Source organism: Pinus tabuliformis, chromosome 2_2, assembly GCF_031772625.1.
Source record: "Pinus tabuliformis cultivar Carrire ecotype Pingquan chromosome 2_2, CPIR1, whole genome shotgun sequence".
Taxonomy (NCBI): domain Eukaryota; kingdom Viridiplantae; phylum Streptophyta; class Pinopsida; order Pinales; family Pinaceae; genus Pinus; species Pinus tabuliformis.
Genome location: NC_142300.1, coordinates 31,701,823 through 31,712,120, shown reverse-complemented (window position 1 = coordinate 31,712,120; position 10,298 = coordinate 31,701,823). Strand labels below are relative to the sequence as shown.

The 10,298-nt window shown below is 33.6% G+C and overlaps 1 non-coding gene across 1 annotated transcript; it reads left to right on the top strand.

Annotated features, from left to right (window-relative positions):
* Positions 1 to 9,608: 9,608 nt before the first annotated feature.
* TRNAK-UUU (transfer RNA lysine (anticodon UUU)) lies at positions 9,609 to 9,681 on the top strand. Its single transcript has one exon. It is a non-coding gene; the product is annotated as a tRNA-Lys (tRNA).
* The last annotated feature ends 617 nt before the right edge of the window (positions 9,682 to 10,298 follow it).

Genomic DNA, 10,298 nt, shown 5'->3' with positions numbered 1-10,298 from the left:
CCCCTTTATATTTTTTCATTAACTTTGAACTCCATTTTTTATGCCTACCAATATAAAACCCTTTACCCCCTATTATATGCTCAATATATTATGTCATTTTTTCCTTGATATATATCCCTCAATATGAACACATGTGGTATGGTATTGCTCCTCCACTGAAGCTCCCTGTGATATATATATATATATATATATATATATATATATATCATAATAGCTTCATATATATATATATATATATATATATGAAGCTATTGTATATATATATATATATATATATATATATAAGCTCCTTGTGATATGCTTCAGTGGTATATGATATATATATATATATATATATATATATATATATATATATATATGTTTATTTAGAAGTTTTTATCTTAAAAATTCATTTTTTTTAATTATTTTATTTTTATAAATTTAAATTTTGGTTTTTAAATTAAAAATTAAAAAATGTTTGTTATGATACTTTTTAAAAAAATGGGTGTTTTTAATTTTGTTTACACTAATGATTATTTTCTAGATCATAGTTTAAAAAACATTGCAATTGTAATGCTGTATTGGAAAGGGGGTGCTATTAATTTTATTATGATTATCAAAATGATTAAGATTCCTATTAGCATTATGTTCAATTTGATGGTTGATTTTAAGCTTTAGTTGCATTAGTACAAATTGTTAAGGAAAATATTTCAAATGAGATGTAATTTTTAACCTTAAAAAAAATCGCTCTTGGTAGAACCATTCTTTAATTTCAGTGTTGTTTTTTAATTTTTTTCGTAGTATGATATTAGTATTCTATTGTTTTTTAATGTGATGTTAGAAAAATGTTGTAATTTTAACCTGAAAAAAAGTGTGCCACTAGTGGCACAACTTTTTGGTTTAGGGGTTTTTAAATGTTTTTTATTTAAAAAGAACCAGTTTTTAGGGCTATAGTTCTTGTTTTGAGGTCATAATTCTTGTTAAATTGGTAGCTTTGTTCCAATTGCATTATTTTAGTTACATGCTTATGTAGCATTTGTGACTGTAAGGATTGAATTCTATTCTTCGATAGGAGCAAGTTGTCACTGTCAGTTGAAAAGCCTTCATATGTGGATTATTCTGTGGAGAAGTGTAGTATACCTAGGGGAGATATTATGGGGTACAAAGGGAGGTACCCAAGGGAATAATGTAATAATGTGATGGGCCATATTCAATAAATCTCAATGGAGAGTCTCTAGCCTCTATATAGGCTTTATACATACAATATCATAGGTAATTACCATGGGTCTCTCAGTACCATACATCCATTACAATGGGCTTATCACATTATTCCCTAACTACTTGTGGTCCCTTACATAATGTGGGTTAGCCACTTTATTTATTAAATATGTCCCATCACATTATTACATTATTCCCTTGGGTACCTCCCTCTGTACCCCATAATATCTCCCCTAGGTATACTACAAGAAGGAATTTACCTAAAATGAGGGGAGATTAAAGAATATAATTTGTATATCAAGAGTGGGTGTGAACGTCTATCATCTATAGTTGAAGTACTCTTTTAAATGAAACTGTGATTTGTTATTTTTTCTTACAGAGCATATACTTTTTTGTCTTTTTCTTGATGCTAACTTTTAGAAATTTAAAGTTTTCTCAAAATTGGGGCAAAGTGGCATGCCCTTTAGGTAAAATATTTGGATTCCTATCACGATGGAATAATGAACATATATTCATTATAGTCTAAATAGCATTATAAAGACCTCATGCCTCTCAAGTCCAAATAATAATAATAGTTTTAGATTAAAAAGTAATTCTATAAAGTATGTTGTACAAGAAAAGTAATGTAATAATGACTAGGACATTGGAATGAATAATTGTCTGAAGCTACAAAAATGTATATCCATTAGCTAATAGATCTGGATTACGTGAATCTTTATCTTCCTCTAGTTTATTTGAAAATGATATGGCCATCGCCAATGTTAACAACTTGTTATCTTGAGGCAATGGTTTCTTTCACCCTTCTATTGAAGCGAAACGACCATTGAGAGAAGTTGAACAAGTAAGAATGTAATTTGTCTACCCTTATTACATATTCTTTGAAATGAGAAAATGTGGTTACTCTTACACAATGGCCTCCTCAACTCACAATACCTTATTAGATGAGTTGTAAAAGTGGCTCTTCCCTTGCTAATCTATATAACTATGTAAATTATCTAACTCCATCACCATTAACCTCATATTGAATATACAATACACAAATGAAGAGATGGAAAGTACAATTTGTAAAGCTCATTGATGTGAGTAAAATGATTCTAGGAAGAGCAAATTTTGGCTCTTAAATGAAGTCATTTTTAATTTATACAGTGTACTAGTGAATTGACACTATGTTCCAAGATGGAATATCCCTTAACAACATATATTTTTAGATAATATAAGCATTTGAAAATGACTTTGCTTTTAGGGATTTCGAAAATAAGTGTAAAAGAGATTTTTCATATGCACAAAAGGGACAAGGAAAAGGATTTATGTATATCATAGTATCTAGGAGCCAATTGTAAATTTTTTGTAAATTATAGACCATGTAAGCAAAACCTTCTTCAACTCTATTAGGATTTTTCAAACCTTTTGTAGTAAAGGAAACTATATCAAATACTTTAAATTAAACCCTAATGCTTGCTATTCTTGTACTCTATAAGAATGTTTGTAGTGATACGATTCATAATAATCGAACAGTGATAGCTTGGTTGAGGGCCTACAAGAATTCTAAACGTATTCTCTCTATTATTTGGTTGTTTAACCTATGCTAGTATGAAAGCTTAGATTATTACTTCTTCTTGACTTCTATATAACAATATGTGAGGACTACAAAGATTGGATTTTTATTTTGGATCCCCTTATAAGGACCACTCACTCCTCAAGGAGTATTATATACCCTTTTTGGTTCTAACAACATATTTGTATAACCTATATTGAATGAAAAAATGTCATGAAGTTTGCTATTTGCATCAACACCCACTTACTAGGTATTTTGCTTCATCATCTTTACAATGCACAAAACCATACTTCTGTGGTTTTGTACAAGGTGTGAACAATACTTTAGATTCTTTCTTTATTTGATTCACCTTTTGTTGTTTGACCTTCAATGAAAAGTAATCATTTTCTAAGCTTCTCTCCCATCATCTCTTTCTCAAAGCTTTCAAGCATATTTCTAGTTTACCACTTCCCAAAAGATTATGTTTACAACATATGACAAGTAGAGCACGAGTGAAGAAAAAATTGAGGGAATTAAACCCGTAACCAAAGCCTCCCTAGTGATAACATAGTGGGAACCATAATTTAGATACTCCCTTTGTCTAATTGACCTTTTTTTGTTTGACCTTCTAGACCAAAGTAATCACTTGCTAAGCTATCTCTCCTATCATGTTTTTCAATGATTTCAAGCATGTTGCTAGTTTGCTACTCCCCAAAAGATTATATTTAGAATGAAAGATAAGTAAAACACCAATGAAGAAAAACTTGGGAGACTTCAGCTCATAACCAAAGCCTCCTTGGTCATAAGAGATTGAGGACTATCCAAACACAACATTGAATATCTTGAGAAAACATTTGGAGAGCTAAAAATTATAATCAATACTTTGCAAGTCACGTTGAATCAATAGAAATTTGAATATGAAATATTGAAAAGTTCCCTTATTCATAATGATTTGGACTATATAGGGTTTATAAAGAGGGTTGAAGGTGAACATGTGAAATTTGTCCAAAGTTTGGAAAAATATGGAGTTGACTTGGTGAAGGAAATACTAGCTGGTATAAAAACTTTGGTTCACTAGAATTAGTCATGTCAAAGGCAAACATTCCTTTTACAACAACAATGTATTATTTGTAAGCTCGTCATCAACTCACCAAGACTAGTCTATATGAAATTACATGTATGATAGATATATTATTGGTACAAGTGTCCTGATGGTTTATAATTGATATAGTATTGGGGATCTTGTTTAAGTTTACTTCCTCCTAGAAATGATCCTTCAGACAATCCTAGATCTCTTACACTTTCACTATTGGATAGGATCAAGTTTAATTCTAAATTGAGCCCTAAGAGGATACTCAAGTTCCTAATTGTAATTTCTTGTGTTACATGTTTAGTTGAAGTAATCAAAATATGGGTTTGAATGGAGTTCTACATATGGAAAATATTGTTAGATGTTTCAATGTTGCTTTTTATTCGATATAGATTAACATCATTGGTTGAAACATTAAATGCTAGTAATTTGGTGATATATACAACATATGTTTTATAGGAAACAAGTTTCTTAGTGTTAATATTATTCCATGTGGCCATGTTGATTATTTTTAACCAATAATTTGATGATTTAAGTTATAACGATTAAACTTGTTCTTTATTATAGCTTAGGAAATTCAAATAACCATAAACATTACCATCCTTAAAATGCGTAATTGTTATGTCATCTTATCCAATTATCACAAGTTTAATTGTTGTAATTGGTAGCCCTTAAGTTGATTCAATGAAATCTAGTAGTCTCAACCTAAACCTCCGTGGACACCTTCTTGCTATCATGTTCTGGTCACATTTCATAATATGAAAAATAATTGGATAGTAATCATACATTTATCTATTCATTGATTCGAGAAGTAACATGCATAAGAGCTATTATTGAAGTGGGTTTATCAACAATGACATAACAATGCATGAGATTATACAAGGACCTCCCAACCTAATACTTAAGGGAGTTTCTTCATAAAAAAACCTTTGTACAACGGAGGTCCATAGCCTAGCAATATTGAGTAGCTCTTAGTTATTTGGTAACTTACTTGGTGTGCTTTGGAATATGGTTTGATGAGGTGGGGGTCTTGTAAGTGGGTAGGAAAAACCAAACACAAGGTTGTGGTGGAATGGACCTTGTTGGGAAGGAGGATGAGATATAAGATAGAGAAATCCTAGGAGTAATAGTGGGGAAGAGGTGCCCTTAGATATGTTGACGCACTTGTGAATCTACAATCAAGATAAGATCAATGAAATATGCCAAAAATAAACAACAACATAACAATTGTAAATCTTTAATTCAAGTTCTTTGAAATTTTATAAGGCTTTTTCATGACATTCACAAATTTACAATTGAGATAAGATTACTACAACATGCCAATTTCAATATGCCACAAATACATAACAACACCACACTTATAAATCTTTAATTCAATTTATTCAATTTTTTTTTGCTCTTTGAAAACTAGCCATGTAAAGTCATAAAATGAAGAAAATCCTTATTGCCTGACAAAAACTTCTCTTCTGTGGAAAAAAGTGAACTCCCTAGATCTAGTAGATTGATCTAGAATCAACAGAAACAAAAAACTTGTGCTTTCTTTAAAGAAATTAGAATATGGAGGAAAGACTTACCTTGAGTCCAACACACGTTCTCCTCTTCTCCCTGCTTGTGAACTTTAGCTCCAGCTTCAAAATCTATAAATGGAACCTGCAAAAAAATTATAACAAACACGAGAACTACAAGATACAAATAACATAGACTAATATCTCTAATCCATGAGTCAAGAAGGAATTGAAATACATATGCATCAAATAGACATAAGTATAGGAAAACAAAGCATTTTGTATTAATGAAATGTAGGAGAAGATTATAACCCTTTTATAGATCTTGGCCATGTAGATGTCTCCCACCAAACTTGTACTTCCTTAGCCACAAAACAAGCCTTCAATCAAAACTCAAGGATGGTAATGGATCCTTAGGTAAAAAGCAACATCATCAACGCATAACTAAGAGTCTCCAAAAGGCAACCCAAACTGTATGGGAGGCAGTGAATTTATAGGATAAATAGGGTAGTTTAGGTTTTACCAATCTAGGAATTAGATCTACATATGAAGGAGGTCAATATAGGTGCTCAATTATGCAACATGCAACAATCAGGTTGCTAGAAAGGAAAGTGTGATGGGTCCAAAAACTAGGGTTTTTAGTTGATTAACCCAAAACCCTTGGACTTTTTGGAGAGATAATTCTTAAGGTTTTGCAAAGGGATGATTGCAAGGTGTCAAGGAGGTTGATTGATCCAGTTTCTAGGCCATTTGAGCAGATGTGATGAAATAACCTATAACACTTATAAAATAAAATAGAATTAATATTAACTAACATAGCTTTAATGCATTTCTAAACTTGAATATTAATAGTTTTGTAATTCTTTAAGATCCCTAAATCTTCAACATTATAGTTTTATAATTATTAAAATGTTTAATTTGAAATAAACAAATTTACAAATATAATAAAAAATTTAAACATAATTCAAAATATCAAAATATCTCAAAGAATATTTGATAAATTTTAAATATTCACTTGCAATTGTATGTATTTTTGAATGGATATATTTTTATTTTAATGTTATTTTTTAATTGTTGTCATATTTTATAATTGAAAATCTAAAGTATGTTTTAAAACTGTTTTTATTTGGTTGAGTTTATTTTCTTTAGATTTAAGTTAATTGGCTAATAGTTCAAGCAATTGAAAATCTGAAGTATGATTTAAAATTATTTTTATTTGGTTGAGTTTATTTTCTTTAAATTTAAATTAAGTGACTAATAGCTCAAGCTTAAAATATAATTAGTAGTGAAAACCTACTCCTTTAAAAACTAACAATCAATTATTTTTCATGCTCTATTTTTTCTTAAATAATAATTATAAGTCAACTTTCATTTATAAAAAATAACCAATAATAATTATCTTCACCTATAACAATTATTCTCACTAGGAAGGACGAGTTTTTGGAGGAACCGGATCTGAAGAGATTTCTCTGGGAAAACCCTAGCTCTCGGCAGGAGACAATGGCAACAACAAGCGCAGTCACTGCAGCACTCGGCCGTAGCGCCACGATACCAAAACTACAAGATGTGCCCTTGGTGCCCATCTCCTCTCCTGAAACTCGCCTCGCCATTAGATACAGAGCGTGTTATGCCTCTCCTCACTGTTGGCCCCTGTGCAACGCTACCACGCCCTTGCTGATGGTCAAGCCCGGGTCTGGATTGGGCGCCACATACAACCTGTCTACCTCTAAGGATGATCTCGTATTTGTTGACGCAGCGCAGACTGATGAAGTCATTAAGGGCAGGGACTGTCAGGGGAGTGACCCTAGGATCCTGGATTTGATCAATTCTAGGGGGATCTGGCATAGTACCCTAGATCTGATGTACCATGCAACTGCATGGGCTCTGACATGGACAAACTTCCCTCAATCAGGAAGCTTTGTAGCTGAAGGATCCCTGTTAAGGTTAGATCTCAACCAAAACCCTCAGATCCGAGGATTCCTACAGCTCGCTGACAGGGAGAAACTGGCGGGAATGCGTGGCCCACAGGGGACATGGATGGCCTATCCCCTTCCGAAATATGACATTTCTTATAGATCTGGAAGGGGCTCTCAAAAATGGGCAGCCTAACATTAAATCGGCCCAAGTACTGGCTAGATCCGGACAATCGCCACTGTTCTATCCCTGTAATCTATCGGCTTGACGGATCTACAACAATCACCCTCTTTCTGGTGGACTGGGCACAACAGAAGAACGCTAGGGATATCCGCCTGGATGCTCTGTCTACAGAACTAACAACACTGTGCCCCGTGGATCCCCTTTTGAGTCAAAGAGAGCCAGTTAGGGTGTCAACTTGTGAGCAAGACCATAATGAACACATGAACTTCACAGACATAACACTGGATTGGGCAGAGCCCCACTTGGGAGGTCTCATGGAACACGCACACATGCAATAGACAAAAGGCAACAAGATGCATGCTATCAAGACAGATTCGATAGTGATCTTCATCAAAATGCTGGAAGGCAACCATCTTTGTTGGATGCTCCGGAAAGGGATGAGGATCCAGGACTTAAAGCAAGAAATACAAGCTCACCATGGCCCATGGGATACCAACAAGAAGCCAAAATATGATATACTCAGGACATTTCCTACAAGACAATCACACCCTATAGGATTATGGCATCACAAGAGATTCGACCATCATAGTCAATCTATGTCTGCGGGGAGGATGCTCTGGAACCAACACAAGAAACACAGGAACCTTTAAAGATGCAATCAAAGGAAAGGCAAAAGCACAAACCAAACCAACAATAATGGTTGAGCCGCCAGGGCCTTACATCGTGGAACAAAAACCAGAAAATCCTGTACTCTCCGTCTCATCAATGCCTGAGGTAAATAGCTTATATTCAGATCTCTCTAACAGTGCAGTTATATGTAGATTTAACGGCTTCTGGCCAAACTCTGATGTACTGCACCAATGGATACATACTGTATGGACATCAAATTGTGAAATCTATCTATGTCCCAAAGGGTTTTTCATAGTCAGATTCAACGCGGCACAAGAATAAGAACACATCCTCAACACGGGACCATGGTTCTGGGGTAGCGCTGGGCTCTTCATAACCCCATGGTTCCCAAAATTTGATGCCAACACTATGGTGGTATCAAAAATTCCAGTTTGGGTTAGATTGCATAACCTCCCATTACATTTCTAGCATCATAATGTATTAATAGCTATTGGGAACTCCTTGGGAAAATTCCTAAAGATGGACGGGGACAGAATTACAAGGGGAATATTCACTTTTGCTAGGATATGTGTTGAAACAGATCTCAGCCAAGGGTTACCAGACAACATCACATTGAATTTCAACAACTCACAGTGGATTCAACCATTAGACTACGAAAACACAACTTTTCAGTGTCATGGATGTTTTCAAATAGGCCACTTGCAAAGCGCATGCCCTCTGGCCAAAAAAGATCCCAAATGGAATAAGAAGCAATAGAGAAAGCCAAAAGGCTAGCAATACACAGACCCCCTAGAAGAAGAAGTAGAAAGAGCAGAGCCAACAAAAAGCAAAGCAGAATTTGACACTCAAAAGGGACAAAACAACACACAAAAGGAGGTTCCTGACAATCCCCCTCAGCAACAACAGACCCAAATGGAAATAAGCAGAAGTAAACGAGCATGGATCAGAAGGCTCGGACTCAGACAAAGAACATCCCATAAATACCAAGGAGGAACAATTAGCCATAGTAACAACCACTCCCAACACTGGAGGTTGGAGAAAAGTGGAAAAGAAGAAAGGTAGGAAAGAATAGGCACAATTTTTACTTTTTATCAGTTGCTCCCTGCGTGGAGATCTATATCACTTCTTTTTCTTTTTATTGGACAGGGAACGCCTTAATTCATGCATATGCTCAACATCTACAAAATGTAATTTTCTCTATTAACGAAAATTACAACTTTTTCCACGGGAAAAAAACAATTATTCTCACTATTCAAAATAATTAAAAAAACAATTCAATTCTTACGGTCATTGCAATATGAAAAACAACATTTAATATGAAAATAAAATAAAATTAACCAAATTATAATAATTAAAACTATTAAAAAAAATTAATGTAATTAAAGAAGCACTTTAGTGCTTTATAGTAATTGCAATCTGAATAGCAGCAACTAAAAAAAGTATAATATAAAAAATTGAAAATAGCTGTACAAAATTTGAGATGGAATAAAATTTATTAAATTATATGCATGATATCATATAAATCAAAACTTTATTCCAAAAAGCCACATTTATGGCCGTCTTAGCTCAGCGGGTAGAGCGCGTGGCTTTTAACCACGTGGTCGTGGGTTTGATTCCCACAGACCGCGTTCCTGGATGCCATATGTATTTTCCTTTACAATGGAAGGCAGTGTGAATTCTATAAGAAGGTAGTAGGTATTTATTTAAGGCAAAAATAGTGTGAATTCTATAAGAAGGCGGTAGGTATTTAAGGCAAAAATCACTAAAAAGGTCGATTCTCACAGATGGCGTTGCTGGATGCTATTTGCAAACAATTTTACAGTGGAACAACGGTTCGATTCTCTTGGATGCTATTTGCAAACAATTTTACAGTGGAAAGATTCTCCTGTATGCTATTTGCAAACAATTTTACAATTAGCCATAGTAACAACCACCCCCAACACTGGAGGTTGGAGGAAAGTGGAAAAGAAGAAAGGTAGGAAAGAATAGGCACAATTTTTACTTTTTATCCGCTGCTCCCTGCGTGGAGATCTATATTACTGCTTTTTCTTTTTATTGGACAAGCAATGCCTTAATTCATGCATATGCTTAACATCTACAAAATGTAATTTTCTCTATCAATGAAAATTACGACTTTTTCCACTGGGAAAAAAAATTATTCTCACTTTTCAAAAATAATAAAAAAAAAATTCAATCCTTACAGTCATTACAATCTAAAAAACAACATCTAATATAAAAATAAAAT